Raw genomic sequence first — 16,406 nt, 5'->3', positions numbered from 1 at the left:
TCAGAGCGTGGGGTCTAAGCCCGGGCTGTGCTTTCACCAGAGCCCCTGATGGTGGGGATGGACTTGAAACAGTCCCGGGCCAGGTCACGACCTCCGAGCAGGCCCACCAGTGGCTGAGGAGACCTTTGGGGACAGGTACTGGGAGAGCCAGATATGAAGAGGATGGCGGCCCCAGCAGGGTAGTAACGGATCGTGAACCCGTGAGGGTAAGCGGGGTACAGAATCGGTAGGCGAAGAGTAGTCGAGTCACACGCAGGGTCAGCAGGGAAGTCAATCCGTAGAATGGTCAGGGCAATCCGGGTCAAATGCAGGAGCAGGCAGAGTAGTCAGGACAATCCGGGTCAATCACAGGAGCAGGCAGAATAGTCAGGGCAATCCGGGTCAATCACAGGGGCAGGCAGCGTAGTCAGGGTCAATCAGGGTCACTAAACAGGTGCAGGATCTCAGGATCACAGGAAGACCTTGCAGCAATCTGTGACAGTGCAGGGCATCTTTAAATAGTGCGCCCTGCACTGTCATTGGCCGGCTAGGACGCGCCCCCGGCTGTCATTGGACGCCTGAGGCGCGCCCCCGGCATCTACTGTGCATGCGCGGTGTCCTGTCAGCCGCGGCTTGCCGGGACCTAGTGCCTGTGTCCCGGCGCGATCTGCCGCCAATGCGCATGCGCGGGGGACAGAGCCGCGATCGTGGACCACGGAGCCGCGATCCCTGACAGAGTCACTGCAAGCTCATATAACGATTATTATAAAAGAAGGGAAGGATAGCTCACAGTGGCCAGCTATAGACCTATATCATTATACAAAAAAAGACACTAAACTATATGCTAAGGTGGCAACGAGACTGAAGGACTTGATGCCACAATGGGTACACCTTGATCAGGTGGGCTTTATCCCGGGAAGAGAAGGGAGGGATAATGGTCTGAGATGTTTGATTCTTACACAAAGAGCTAAGAGAGAGAAAGTGCCGGCAATAGTCCTATCGATTGATGCCGAAAAGACTTTTGATAGGGTTAATTGAGGATTTATATTTGATACACTGGAGGCACTAGGAATAGGGCCTAAAATGTTAAAATGGATAAGGGGACTGTATAATGGCCCATTAGCTGTGGTCAAGGTTAACGGATCTCTTTCCCAGTTTTTTTACAACGGCACTAGACAAGGATGCCCCCCTCTCTCCCTTACGGTTTGTACTTTCTCTGGAACCTGTTCTGGCGAGGGTAAGGAAGTGTGTAGATATAGTGGGAATAAAGATAGGTGAAGTGGAGCATAAGGTTGCCGCATATGCAGATGATATGTTGTTTAATATTGTCAATCCTAGAATAATGTTGCCTAATCTAATGAGAGAATTAAAACAGTACGGTGAACTATCTAACCTGAAAATAAACTCAGTAAAATCAGAAGTCTTAAATATTAATCTTTCAACGTCAGAGAAACTGGGTTTACAAAAAGAGTTCCCATTTACCTGGAGGGAAATGGAAATAGGTTATCTTGGAATAAAATTAACTCCCTCAACAAAAGGTATATTTCAGGCAAACTATATCCCCCTAATAAATGAAGTCAACAAAGAGCTGAGGAGACTTTCAAAAGGTGGAGCCTCCTGGATAGGACATATAAATCTGGTATAAAAATGGTGATAATGACAAAAATCATGTACAAGTTTCATATGCTCTCGGTTCACCTTCCAGGGTCCTTTTTTGGGATAATAAAAAAAGATGATTACCAAATTTATATGGGCAAATAGGAAACCGAGAGTCAGCTATAAGTTCCTGAGTAGAGTAAAAGGGAATGGAGGTTTGGGTTTACCTAACGTGAGGAATTATTATCTAGCTGTAATTTTATCACGAGTAGTAGATTGGACATTTAATTCACAAGGGAAAGGATGGGTAATTATGGAAGGGATTTTAATTAAGGCACAGTTAGAGAAGATAGTATGGATTCCACATAAGTTTCGCACATTGAATGTTAATATTAGTTCACTAACAAGGAAAGTTTTGAGTATTTGGGATCAAATATATAGTCAAAAAAGATGGAAATTGAATTGACTCCCTTGGTGGGAATGGGGTATTTCCCCCCCCAGGGAAGGACAATACTAGTGAGAAATGGATAAAGGATAAGAATGCTTGGTTGAAGAATATATTAATTGAAGGGAACTTGCACTCTCTTCAAAATTTAAAGAAAAATAAAGGTTTATCACATTTGATGAAGGGCGGTATTATCAACTAAACCTTTTTGTTTCAAGTCTCCCACAACCACTGAGGACGTCAGAGGATATGTATCCATTTGAAAAATTGTTAAATGAAAAAATAATTCCAAAACGTCACTTCAAGGATTTACAAGATCCTTATGCATATAAAAGGAATCGATCCTCTGGGGTTCTTGGAAAAATGGGAAAAGGAGCTTGAAACAGAATTGAAAACACAGCAAAGGAGTAAAGTTTTTAAATTAACACATGAGGTGGCATATATGAGTACAGTGGAAATGAACTACAAATATATGGCTAAATGGTATAATACACCAAACGTAGCTCACAGGCAAAAAGTAGATGTTTCATCTTTGTGCTGGAGAGGATGTGGAGAAAAAGGTACAAGGGCACATATAAGGTGGGGTTGCCCGAAAACACAAAATTACTGGAGGGAAATAATCCAACTCATTCAGGAAATATGTGGGATAACCATAATTTTGGGGTAAACAGAATAGGTATATGTGAAACATTTTTGTATTTGAGTTGTTGTCCCTTTCATATTGTACAATCAAATAAAAGTTAAAAAATATATATTGTATTGTAAATAAGCATTTAACCCTTGGAGTGGAAGAGGGGGGCGGCACAGCAAGAATGGATTGTTTAATTTTCCTACAGTTAGGAAAACTGGCCCACTGTGGCCAGGCAGTGGGGAAAGCCAATAGAATTCTGGAATGCATCACTAGAGGGGTCACCAGCAGGAGGAAGGAGGTCCTGATTCCCATATATAGATCTTTAGTTAGACCTCATTTAGAATACTGTGTCCAGTTCTGGAGACACAGGGCTGGCACAAGGGTTGGTGTAGGAGGTAGCGCCAGCTGGGGTTTGCAGGAACCAGATGACCATAGATCACCAGGAAGGAACCAGGAACTGCAACACGGTGACACTTGCTTGGCAGACAGGAGTGTAGCCAGGACAGAGCCCAAAACGTCATCAACTGGAGTCAGGATATGAGCCAGGATCAGTACACAGCCGGGTAGTGAGGTACAGGAAAGCAAGACAGGAACAGAGTCAGAATACAAGCCAAGGTCACAGTAGGCAGGCAGAAATCCAAGGACAGGTCAGGGGCAAGCCGAGCTGTACACAGGTAAGCAGGTCAAGGCTCAGGTAAGGTTGGCCAATTGGCACCAGTGCGCATGCGTGGGTGCACGTGTGCATATGGTTTCATAATAAGTTTGCGCGAGTGTGACAATGCCTGTTTTGTATTAAGCTTTTGCTCAGAATTATGAGCATGCACATAAATATGAGCATGTGCCAACCTTCTCCTTCCAACATGTACTGAGGTTTTCCTACAGTTAGGCTTTAATGTGAGAGGCTACTACACTGTGCCCAAAAACAGTTTTGCATCTTACTTGGTTCTCCTCTGTATAGGACCCCTTACTATGAAACAGAATAGGGTATGTACTCACAGTTGGCCCTGTTACCAGCCTGATCTACAATTGCACTAAACAGCATATTCATATAGTTGTTGCACCCATTAATAGTGCTCATCTGATCTTTTTTGAGACACTTGGGAGCGGATGTGGAAAGCAGGAACATTTGTTTTGTCAACAGGGAACACTGAATGTTGGACACATAATGGAGAGGAAAGAATATGCAGAAGATCTAGTTAGGACAGGCAAATACAAAATAATGCATCTATGGTATGCGTCCCATCTATCACAATTTAAAACAATGGTCATGTTAATACCTGTGTTTCTTTGGCTGGGGGGATAGTAAAATCATGAGTCAGCTTGTTAGATGTAGGTAAGGTAGAGATTAAGGTTTTTTTGTAATGAAAGTCAAACAGTGCAAGTGCAGGTGAATTATGTTGTGGAGTCTCCCACACATCAGCTGAGCATTAATGTAGATAAGTTTGTTTTTTTTCATATTAGGAATTTATTTAAACGCTAGTGTGTGTATTTGTTTCATGAGTGAGATTTCTCTTTTGTGTCCTAGAGCCTTGACAAGAAGCAAGAGGAAGTCTCTACAAAGTGAGGGGATGTCAATCCTTAGACAACTGTCACAGGAAGACTATGGGCAATACAGTGGCTAAATGGTTAGCACTTTTGCCTGGCAGTACTAGGGTCATTGGTTTAAATCACAACCACGGCATCACCTGCTTAGAGTTTGCATGTTTTCCCTGTGCCTGCGTGGGTTTCCTCTGGGTACTTTGGTTTTCTTTCACACTCCAAAGACATGCTGGTAGGTGAATTGGCTCCTTTCTAATTTGGCCCTAGTATGAGTATGTATGAATGTAAGTTAGGGACCTTAGATTGTACACCCCTTGAGGGTTAGGGACGGATGTGAATGTGTAATATATATGTAAAGCGCTGCATAGATTAACGGCGCTATACAAGTACCTCAAATAAAAATAAAATAAGAGGAGTCCTCATTGGAAGATTTCCCTTGTTGTTCTGGTGACAACTGTAATATTTTGGATTTCCCATCACATTCTGTCATGAGAAAGGTCACTGGACAAAGAGAAAACTGGATTTTTTTCTACATATATATACGTTGCTGTCTCAACGTCTTATATTGCACCCAGCTTTACGGTTGTTAAATTTTATGACATGGCTATTGAAACCCAGATCCTAAAGGATAGAGGAGTATCGAAATCTGTCATCCCCATCATGTTGGGTGCTAGAAAGGTAGTCTCTAGGAACATTTATTACAGAACTTGGAAGGCTTACATTTCCTGGTGTGAAGGCTGGAAATGGCACCCACGAACGTATGTGATTGGTAGGATTCTGTTGTTGCTTCAAAGAGGGTTGGAGAAGAAATTGGCTGTTGGTACCATTAAGGGCGAGGTTTCAGTATTAGCATTTTTTTTTCCCCAGAGGCCCACCACGTCTCACTGTTTGGTTCGCACTTTTTTTTCACTTCCTGTCAGGTTACCTTTGTGTTCTTGAGACCTGAACTTGGTTTTGGAGGTTTTGCAAAAACCACAATTACCACCTCTTGGAGTGATTCCACTGATCTTGTTGACTCATAAGGTGTTGTTTCTAGTGGCAATCACTTCTGCAAGAAGGGTGTCGGAGCTGGCAGCTCTTTCTTGCTGAGAACCATTTCTGGTTTTGGATCATAAGGTGGTGCAACCTCAACCAACTTCTAGTTAAAGGTGGTTTTTAGTTTTTATCTCAATAAGGACATCGTTCTGCCTTCTTTTTTTCATAGGCCTCAGTAAGCAAGAGAAAGATCTCTGTACACCTTGGATGTCTTGGAGGGCCTTCTTGAAGGTGATGGCACAGGTCAGGTCAGGTCAGGTCAGATACTCTGTTCATAGTGCCAGAGGGGCCTAGGAAGGGGCAGGCAGCATCCAAGGTGCCTATTTCACATTGGATCCACCAATTGATCCTTCAGGGCTATGGTTTGAAAGTTAAAGGTCCCATCCTTTCGGGTGAAGGCACACTCTACCAGGAATGGGGGGCATCTTGGACAATCCACCATCAAGCGTCAGTAGCTCACATTTACAAGGCCACTACATGGTCTTTGGTTCACACATTCACAAGGTTCTACTAGGTGGATGTCAGAGCCGCAGAGCATTCTGTCTTCGGCCACAGTGTTTTACGGATGGCTGAGTAGATACTGATGGATTATTGATGGTGACTATCATGGTGTTACCCTCCCCTCAAATGTCTTTATTGCTTTGGGACATCCTACATAGTCATGAATTGCCTGCTATGTGTCCCGTGATGTATGATAAAGAAAACTGGACACCTGTAAAATCCATTTCTTGCAGTACATCACGGAACACAGAGATACCGCCGCTCTTTCTTGAATTTCATTGCTTGCTACAAAAGCTGAACTATTTCCTGTGGAGTGGAGGGGAGGACCTCTTCTCTGATGGTTGGCCAGTGCCCATTCACCTAGAGGTGGCATATAACCCACATAGTCATGAACAGCCTGCTCTGTGTCCCCTGACGTACAATAAAGAAATACCTTCCCCCCCTGACACAATTAAACCTGAAAGGGGTATCATCGCTCACTTTCTCATTTCTAATCTTTATTAAGTAAAGGATGTATGAATCTGGATACAATCGCTTTACAGAAACATTGGGGTCTAAATACTGTATGCCCAGAGTTGTAATTGGAATAAAATTGGGTATTTTAGGCATACATGCTTATGGAAAGGTTTACCAGTTTATGGATCCCGGCGACATATCTGTCTTCTAATGTCCGAACCCCCCCCCCCCCCAAAAAAAAAGAAAAAAACAAGAAACACTGGAGTTGCCCTACTGCACTGACTCCCACCCACCACTCTTCTTCTGGGTTGAATGACACAACAGCATCATTCAGCCTACTACTTCAAGGCTCTACCCTACTTCCAGACTCAATTGAAGGATGCAGCTAGCAAATGTGTCAGTTTACAGCATTGATTTCTGCAACATTAGGAATCTACCAACCATAGAAGAGGAAGATAGCAAAGATGACTTGAGACATGATCAAACCCCACCAAAGACACCTGCAAAAAGAGGAAAATAAGTATTTATTTTGAGGGTGGTCATGTTATAAATACTGTATATGTGAATCCAAGTCATGAGTTAAGGTTAAAGTGATACTAAAGGTTCACTTTAAAAAAACATGTCATACTTACCTGCTCTTTGCAATGATTTTGCACTGAGCAGCCATGATTCTCTGCTTTTTGGGTCCCTAGCCGGCGCCCCTGGCCCCTTTAACCTGCTCAGGGCACCCAGAGCAAGCTGCTTGCTCTAGAGGCACTCGTGCATGCTCACTTCCAAGCCGCTTCTGTGTGTCTATAAGACAGAGTGTGGATCGGTCCAACCCCTCAGTCCATTCTCAGTCTCTGTGATTGACAGCAGTGGGAGCCAAGGGCTGTCTCTGAACCAATAAGGAGGCAGAAAGTCGGGACAGCAGCCACTCTCATGCACATCACTGGATCGTTATCAGGCTCAGTTATCTTGAAAGCTGCGGAGGGAGCTGCATACTGAAGGTTTTTTACCTTCATGTATAGAATGCATGAAGGTAAAAAACCTTCAGGCTTTACAACCCTTTTAAGTTTAAAGAAACATCCCTCAGTGAGATTCCTTTTGAGAGTTCTAGGCCTCCTTGTAGACTAGTTTGAGGCAATCCTCTTTGCTCAGTTCCCATTCAAGGCCTCTCCAACACAACATCTTGTTGGTCTTAAGCAAGTATTCTCCTGCTCTTGGCTGTGATTGACCGCTCTCTCAGAACCAATGAGACGGAAGAGACCCGGGAGAGCAGCTTCTCTCATGCACAACTCTGGTTTGCGATCAGTCTCAGGTAAGTATTAGGGGGGCTGAAGGGGTAGCTGCACACTAAAGGTTTTTTACCTTCATGCATTCTATGCATGAAGAGAAAAAAAAGCCTCCATGCCTTTAGAACCACTTTAAATGGTACCTATAAGACTTTGCAAGTTAGCTGGATTGTACAGGGAAAGCCAGCTAACATCTAAACTATTTTACATACCTGAAGTTTGCATTAGGTGAATGTACATGTTTGTGCCTATGGAGGGAGGTTCTGGTCTTGTTGAGGGGAGGGTGGCTAGGAAAAACCATCTTAGATAATACATTTTTTTCCCAAGTACACTTTTTCAGAAAGCATTGGAGGAAGCCAACAGGTCACCCTCATCCAACCATAACAGGCAAAATTGAATGAATATTCTCTCATGTCATAGTATTGTGATGGTTTTGTTTAAAGTGTACCTAAGCCCAAAATTAATTTTGGTTTAGAAAAAAAAAATATTTTTTGTACTTACCCTAAAATCCTTTTCTTTGAGTTCATTAAAAAGGACAGAATAGAGATCCTAATTTCTGACTGTTAGGGTAGTCACCTTCAGGAGTAGGACACTGGGCAGCTCCATTTGTTTCAAAGGAGTACAAACAAGAACCAAAGACAGCACATCCAGACCATCTTTTGTTTGTTGAAGGACACCTCAGAGATCTTAATCTCTGACCACTGGGACATCCCAGAATGAGTGTCTGTAGAGGGATGGGAAGAAATAAACAACTCACTAGGCTGGGATAGAATAAAATAACTGTCTTCAAAACTTGCTGTTAGTGAACAGGAGAGCGGATCACCCTCATAAGATAAAGCCACTGACAGAGGAACTTTTAAGAGCCAGCTCCCACAAGATAGGTGACCCCAGAAAACCCCCGGGTCCCCACTGAGAGGTTCGGGAAGGCCACACAGACAAGAATACTGAAAAGGAGAATATCCACTGATACAAAGTAGTCAGAGAAGAGACAAGAACAAAGACTGGCAGAGGTACAAGACCAACATAAAGAGGGATGAAGCTTCAACACAACCTCATCCCCGGCAAAAAAAAGCTTGGCACCAGAAATACCACCAGTCCGTAAAAACTCACCTCACAGAATCTAAGGCAAGAGCGGATGTAACCATGTAAACAAGCATGGAAGAAGTAGGAAATAATTTATGCTAACACCCCAGATCCAGTCTAGGTAGACTAGAGGAAGATACCCAGAAGATACCTGGCACAACACGTCCTAAGAATACAGAGCATTGATCCCAGAAGAAGCAAAATAGCACAAGTGTTGAGGAACACTCCCAAAAGCACACAGGTTCAAGAGCAGAATTGGTGACTGAAATTTTGTGCATCTTTATTTGATGTACGTTTTGGTGAAGAAGGAAATATATTAAAGTTGAATTTAAAAAACTTTTTCACACTATTTATTTGTATAAATATTTATTGTGCTACATTTTTTCATGTCAAATGTTAGCTGAGTAAATGTTGATATCCCCAACCCTGACTTATTATTTTATTTGGACATATAGCAAGAAGGTAAAAATTCTCATCCTGGAGATTTACCTGAAGTGAAGGGATCTGTCTACATCAGGCCAGTAAATTGTCTAGAGCAGGGGTAGGCAGCCTTAAAGAGATGGCAATCTACCAGAACAGCCTGGGAGATGTCAAAAATCACCAGGCACAGTGTCGCCTCCTCACACCCGATTTAAACCTTTAATTGCCGTGCTGCCATCTCACAATCACGTGCATTGCACAGCAATAATGGATTTAAATCAGATGGTGAGGAGGCCTCGTTCCCCTGAATGGTTCATGCTTGGCAGGTGCTACACCCACCAACCATGACAGGACATATTACAACTGCTGCGGCAATTTATGTGTACACCCCTGGCCACTGCAGATAAAGGAGGTGCAGTTGTGACAGGGTGGTAAAAACATGTCTTAACTACAGGGTTTTACAACCCTCTAAACTGCAAATGTAAATTAACCTTTACTATTCTGAGCCCCCTAGAAGGCTGCTTTGACATTGTGCATCTGATACTTTTCTGGGTTAGCTGTGATTTGTCATAGACTTCTATTATATCCTGCAGGTGTGGTGCACTTTCTGAAAGTTAGCCAAACCCCTGAATGCAAGAGTTTTGGTGAAGAGCAGCAAACCTGCAGGTACACTGCACTGCACTCACGGTGTGGGTAAATCAGAGCACATCAGTGTGAAAAGTACCTGTTACACTTACCGGTAACGGTATTTCTGGAAAATCTACCAGGACAGCACACCCAAGAGATGACTAGCTCCATCTGACAGGAAACACAATCAACAATTGAGAGTTTAAATTCACTGCCCTTTCCTCCACTCCTTAGTTATATAATAGCATTCCTGCACCCTGTTGTACGAAAGGTAATCTGTCTTGAATTAACCAACACCAGATACGGGTGGGAAGTAGGCCTTCTGTCCTGAAAGATTTCCCACAATTACCATTACCGGACTGGTAAGTGTAACTGGTACTTTTCTCTAGTCATCTTCCAGGATGGCACACCTGAGACGATAAGCAAGGAACTATCTTAGGGTGGGACTACTGCGTATAATACTTTCCTGCTGAACGCTAGGTCCTGAGGTGACAACAACCTTGTAGTGTTTCACAAAGGTGTCCTGGCTTGTCTATGTGGATGCTCGGTAGATCTGCTCAATCAATGCTCCGGCCCTCTCCACCCAAGAGATCGCTAATGCTCCAGTAGAGTGAGCCCTCAGGTGAGACGGAACAAAGGAGATGGCTTGTCTGAACCATCTAGCTATTGTTGGCTTAGATGCTTGCTGTCCCTTCCTTGGGCTATTAAACAAAATCATAAGGTGACTCGACTTCCTGAAGTCACTTACTCTATTCAAATATGTCAGTAACCACCACCTGACATCTAAAAAATTAAAAATCTTTTCCCTCTCATTCCTACGGTTTTGACAGAAAGACGGTAGGACTATGTCCTGTGGAACTGTGAGGCCACTTGGGAGGCTGTGGGAAGGGAAACTCCTATTTTCTGACACCAACTGGAAAACACTCTCGACACCTTGACGTATATTTTTCTAGTGACCGGCTTCCTACTGAGAAGAGTGTCTCTCTCTCAGAACACCCCCTTTTTGTAAGAATCTCCCTTTCAAGAGTCAAGCCATTAACCAAAAAAACTCCAGACTGGGGTGCAGAGTTGGTCCCTGTAAGAGAAGATCCCTCTTGACTGGGAGATGCTGTGGGGGAGCCAAGCCACGGCCCACCTCTTCAAGGTGGCGAACTAGGCTCTTCTTGGCCACCACAGGCCCAGCAAGATCAGTCTGCAGCCTGATTGGCCCAGCTTCTGAAGTATCTGCGGGATCAATGGTAGAGGGGGAAATGCGTATGCCAGCTCGAAATCACATTCCTGTGCTAACGCGTCCAGGCCTTTGGATCCCTGCTCACGAGCCAAGGAGCAGTACTGTCTCACCTTCCTATTTTTCCTGCAGGCAAAAAGGTCCATCTCCAGGCTGCCAAAAAACCTGACTTATCTGAAAAAAGGCCTCAGGATTTAGTTCCCACTCTCGCTGGTGAACGGTTGGCTGAGAACATCTGCTTTCGTGTTGACTGACCGCTATGTGGACTGCTCACACCAAAAGAACTCTGCTCTCTGCCCATCCTAGAATCTCCTGGGCTAGGTCCAGGAGATTCCGGGATCTGGTGCCCCCCTGATGATTCAGGTATGCCACTGTCGACATATTGTCTGACAGAATTTGGACTTCTTTTCCTCCGATCCTGTCTGTAAAGGCCTGACCCACTGCCAACAGCTCTCTGCAATTGGAGGAGGTACCCCTTAGGCGTGGCTCCCATGTGCCTTGGGCTTGTTGATCCTCTAGAAGAGTCCCCCAGCCCCATTTGCTTGAGTCTGTGGTTACTCGAACTGGGTCCCACTGTGCCCATGGTCTCCCTTCCCCAGATTTTCGGACCTGAGCCACCATCCCAGCGAGGTCTTTACACTCTCCGGGCGGGAAACCTTCTCGTCCAGCGACTCCACTTTAGTGTTCCAAGAGGAACACTAGAACTCTCACGATATGCCTCCAAGAGCAATTTGAAACAGTGCGGAGACCATCCTCACTACTTTTTCAGTCTTTTCTTGGGGTAAAAAGTTTTTGGACTCTGGAGTCCACTACACGCCCCAGGAACACCTAGGTTTAAGAGGGAGTCAATGAGGACTTCTCCCAAATGACAATCCACCCAAAATATTCCAAGGTGAGAATCACCTTTTCCAGGTCTCTCAGGACTTGGTGCTGTGAGACTCCGTAGATCATCAGATCATCTAGATAAGGGATGAGGGAAAATCCCTAAAGGTGTAAATAGGCTACCTTACACCTTGATAGACCTTGGTAAACATTCTCGGACTGGCTGCTAGCCCAAAAGGGAGGATTTAAAACTGCCAGTGACTGACCCCCTGCTCTGTGAAGATGGCAAAGTGTAAGAAGGCTTGGTATTGCGGGGCGATGGAAACATGAAGGTAGGCGTCCCTGAGATCCACAGTGGCCATAAAGACTCCCTTGAGCAGATGTTTCCGTACACTGTAGATACTTTCCATATGGAACTTCTTGTACCACAGGAAAATGTTAAACTTTCTTAGGTTTATGATCAAGCAGAATTTCCCTGAAGGATTTGGGACCACAAAAATGTGGGAATAAAATTCCTGAAAAAGCTGGTCCGTTGGCATGGTAACAATTACCTCCTGATCCGCTAAATCTCTGATCCTTCAGAAGAGACCCTCTGCTTTTGTCCTGTCTCTAGGGGATAAGTCAGCACAAAGGTATGAGGGGGGAGTAAAGAGAATTCCAATTGGTACTCCTCCCCTATCAACTGCAGGATATACGGGCTTTCTGTAATCTTCCCCCATAGCTGAAGGAATCTGGACAGCCTTCCGCCCACCCTGAGATCTGTCATTTGGACTCCTTACTGGTGGGTTTGGAGACAATAAAAAAGAGGCTTCCTTTCTGTCTCCCTTTGTTAGCCCATTTCTTGGGGGAGTCCTTCCTAAATCTTTCTTGGCACTGATTAAAGGGGGCATGAAAAAAACTTCTTCCCCTTATCCTTTTTGGCCTTGATAAGGAACTTCTTCCCTGTTTCGGCAGACCTTGATAACACCTGGTCCAGCCTTGGGCAAACAAAAAGGAACCCTCAAAGCAAAGGGTAAACCACAGAAATGGGCTCTTGACATCTGATCACCCTACCAGGTTTTAACCCATACTGCGCTCCGGGCTGAGTTAAGAAGAGCTGTGGTCTTAGCCGATGTTCTGACCATCTCCACTGCAGTGTCTGCTAGTTAGGCTATTGCCTTACCAACTACCTCCAGTGAATTCAACACCTCTTCCTTTTTTTGGTATCCCGAATGACATGGTCAATTACTTTATGAATCCAATCGTCAGCATTTCTAGCGATTCAGGCAGATGCCAGGGCTGTAGCGGCATTGGCATCCCAGGTTCTATGCAACAGCGTTTCAGATCTACTGTCCATCTGATCTCCGATGTTACCTGAGTCTTCAAAGGACAGGTCAGGCTTTTAAGATGCTTGCGATAATTCTGCATCTAAATTTGAGGGTTTTGTGGAATTTCTCTTCCTCATCTTCCCCAAAGGGGTACCGCCTCCTGCAGGTCTTCAATTTTAGGATCTCTCTCTCAGGATCCTTCCACTTTAAGACAATATCTTTGAGAGTTTGGTGCATGGGTAGCACCCTAGCTTGCGGCCTCACCAACCCCCTATACATTTGGTCTTGGGCTGAAACCTGCGTTGGTGGTTCTAGAATGTCCTCCGAAGCATAGGTAGCCCTTCCATATCTTTCATGGCAAAAAGGTGTCTACCCAGTCTAGATTCCTTGCTAGCCAGACTAGCACCTTCCAAATATTCCCCCTCTTCTAGGGAGCTTTGGCCAGAAACCTCTGCCTCTTCTAAGTCTTCCTCCTCTGTGACCTGAGAGGATGAGGGACCCAAACCGCCCCACTGCTTTCCTGTCAAAGCTCCCTCCTGGGGAGAAGACCCTTCCCTAGAGGATTGGGCATCCACCTCCCTGGATGTCAGGGCTGTCTTGAAGGATTGTAAGATGGCTAACATTTCCATTTGCACCAACAAAAAATCCTTCATAACCGCCAAGGTTTCTTTCCCCAACAACTTGTGGATACATGGTCTTGCGGAACTGTATCATTACATTAACCACACCGTTTGGAGTGGGGGGGGGGCTTTAGGTGTCTTGTGGGCGCTCTCCTGGGTAGTTCCACGTGGCTCTAGAGAGATAAACAGGGGCCCAGGTTACCATATATTCCTTTCCTCCTATGTACACTTGTAGAGAAGTGGGTAAGGTTTCTTCCCCCATCAACCGAGTCAGACTCACCGCCCATAGTCTTCTCACTGGCTGCAGCCACTGCCTCGCCTTCCATCCTTAGCAGGGCCTTTCAGGACTGCATCACCTTCGCTGGACTCCTTGGTCCCCACTTCCAGAGGTAACTCCTGGAGGCTCCTCCCCAGCTTTATTAGGAAAGAAATGCCGACTGATGCAGCCATCTTTAAAGCAGAAGCCCCGCCTTCACAGGAAGTCCTGTTGAGAGCAAGGTTTGGTCCACAGCCTCGCTCTCACTTCCAGTCCTGCGCTCTTACTGGCGGAACTAGTAGCATACTACACAGTGGTCACCCCGCAAACACTACAGCGGCGCGCTCCACATGCTGGATGGTAGTCTCTATACCTGCGAGAAGCCATCTTGTGGCCTGGTCCTCTCCTGACATGCCTCCCCACTGCCCTGGAAGAGGGAGGAAGGACACCCGTCCCTGGAACACCAGGCACACCTCCCCTGTACCCAGGGGAGCTCCGCTCAACTGTGGGTGACTTACAGCCTGCCCTCCCTGGCTCAGCTGTTTATCCCCCAGGGGGGACATCCAGCCCCATGCCTTAGGTCCACAAAAAAAACTAAATGTTTCGCTGCCAGGGAAACACAATCAAAAACTGAGGAGTGAAGAGAAGAGTGGGGAATTTAAACTCTGTCAATTGTTGATTGTTTTTCCTGTCAGGTGGAGCTAGTCATCGCTCAGGTGTGCCATCCTGGAAGATGAGTAGAGAAAGCAGCCCTATACTATTATGCCCAGTGTATTGCTTCACACGGACCTGAAAATCTCTCTGAAGACTGCTAGCCAGGATAAGAGGTGGAGTGCAGTTGGTATCACTCCGCGTTGGACAGGAGCCAGCAATATAGAGAAGGCATCCACTGATGCAGCTCTTGCTCCTTACTACAGTTCCAACTTTACAAGTAGTCCCTCTGCATTGCACTTTGATGCTCTGGGATGGTGGGTCAGCAAGACCAAACCGCGATCTACCAGTCACCTGGCCACCATCTATCAGTACTCCTGCAGAGGAACACCTGCCAGCTAAAAAAACCCCCCAAAAAACAGAGGGGAAATGTAAGCCAGAGAAACACCTGTCTCCCAAGACGTAGGCAGCAGTCCTAGGATAATCAATCCAAGCAGTCTGACAGAGCCCAAAGAACAATTGCCAGGATTGTTCGCTTGGATCCAATGGTAACAGGAGCAACTCCTGCAAGGTCCTCTGTAATGACCTTTGAAAAAGATGAAGAGAAGGCAGTGCAGAACCCACAAAGCTACTAGTACATCAAGTGCTTCTGCCAAAAGGAGCACTGTCCAGAACAAAAAGCCAAATACAGCTGCTATAACTGGGAAATATCAAAGAGCCCACAAGTCACACAGAAAATGGAAAATCTTGGGGTGCAAGATCCAGTCCCCAACCTAAACTCCAGAAAAAAAAATAGTATGCCAAACAGGAAGAGCAATATTGAAAAGAACAAGGAATCCAGCCTATGACATACAACTTTACCACTCCGAAAGCGAGAACACTATTGTTCCTGTTCTTGTGGTGGAGATGTGCCACATGCATGACAAAGTACTATGAATCCACGTTGTCCAACCCTCTAGGCACAAGTCCGAAGGAATTAGGGAAACTGAACCACCCAAAGTTCAGAAATAGTGGAAAAAACTAATTTTCTCCTGGGAGAAAGAAAAACCTAGGGCTGGAGAAAAACAAAACAGACAATGAAGAGTCCGATCTAGTGCAGATATGGATCAGTAGCAACCTGAACAAGCCTTGCATAGTTCACCCCACGTCATTGGACAGAACCCACATTGACTGATCACCACCAAGCAGGAAGTCATCCAAATTTCCCATGATGGGAATTTCCTGGAAATGGATCAAGACTAACCAAGGAGCCTATGCCCTTATGAAACCACAAAACAAAAAAAAATCTTGCAAAAAGAAGGGAACTAGCATTCCCAGCAGGGAGCTTGGGTCCTTACACCTTGACACTAGGCTAAAAACTAAGCTGCCTCTAGTAAGATGGGGGTTGGGCTACCATCAGGGGCCACCCTGGGCTTTGATTTTTTTAAGGTTAAGATCTCTTCTGTGTTCTTCAATGAATGGAGGAGAAATACAAATTATTTTTTTAAAATACAAAATATATTGCATCTTACCAAACTTTCGACATGTTGGCTGCATTCATTTTTTTTATTGCAAGGGACGTGCATTTCTTCGCCTGGCAATGTGAACTGCAATGCAAACCACTGTCAGAAATGGTACATGCACTGGTGCATTAGGCAGCCCTTTTAAAGGAACACTCATTAGCATTTTGGGCCAAACTGAAGACTTGCAAGCTCTGACATTTCAGAAGATTTACAATCTGAGTATTGCAGTGTAGTCAAAAACTGGACTATCAAAAATCAAAGTATGTAAAAGTAGAGATGCATTGAGGCTGGTTTACTATGGGTGTTGTGAATGAGGGTGAAGATTCGCTTCATTTTTCCAATCATGCGATTTTGGTTTATTTCTCTACACGGCTGGACAAATGGTCATTTGTAAGTGAACATTCTGAACGTACTTAGTAAATTAGCCTCATTTT

The 16,406-nt window shown here is 45.0% G+C and overlaps 1 pseudogene; it reads right to left on the bottom strand.

Moving 5' to 3' along the window:
• Positions 1 to 12,513: 12,513 nt before the first annotated feature.
• LOC149451375 (uncharacterized) lies at positions 12,514 to 13,566 on the bottom strand (annotated as a pseudogene).
• Between the last annotated feature and the right edge of the window lie 2,840 nt (positions 13,567 to 16,406).

Source organism: Staurois parvus, unplaced genomic scaffold (genome assembly GCF_062004578.1).
Source record: "Staurois parvus isolate SC_StPar_1 unplaced genomic scaffold, SC_StPar_1.0 ptg000542l, whole genome shotgun sequence".
In the NCBI taxonomy this organism is placed as follows: Eukaryota; Metazoa; Chordata; class Amphibia; order Anura; family Ranidae; genus Staurois; species Staurois parvus.
The sequence above is the reverse complement of the archived record's forward strand: the minus strand, read 5'-3'. Positions and strand labels throughout refer to the sequence as shown.